Below are 269 nucleotides of genomic sequence, written 5' to 3' on the forward strand. Positions count from 1 at the left end.
AGGGTGGGTGAGGGACGTGGGGTTCCCCACGGCCCCCACTCAGGCTGCTTTAGCGGTGACCTGACACTGCTCTCAGGAGAGGCCGGCCACGAGGGAGGAGGAGCAGGGGTGCCCCCCAGGCTCAGCCTCTGACCCCTGTGATGGGCCACTGCGGAGTCTGGCTCAATGGGGAAGACAGAGGGGTGGGAGACTCAGGACCAAAGCTGCACCCAGGGAGGCTCCGTCCCTGCAGCACTGGCGTCCCCTTCCCTCCCTCCAGACTCGGGCAG

The sequence above is a fragment of the Eurypyga helias genome, unplaced genomic scaffold (assembly GCF_000690775.1).
Source record: "Eurypyga helias isolate BGI_N326 unplaced genomic scaffold, ASM69077v1 scaffold24369, whole genome shotgun sequence".
Taxonomy (NCBI): Eukaryota; Metazoa; Chordata; class Aves; order Eurypygiformes; family Eurypygidae; genus Eurypyga; species Eurypyga helias.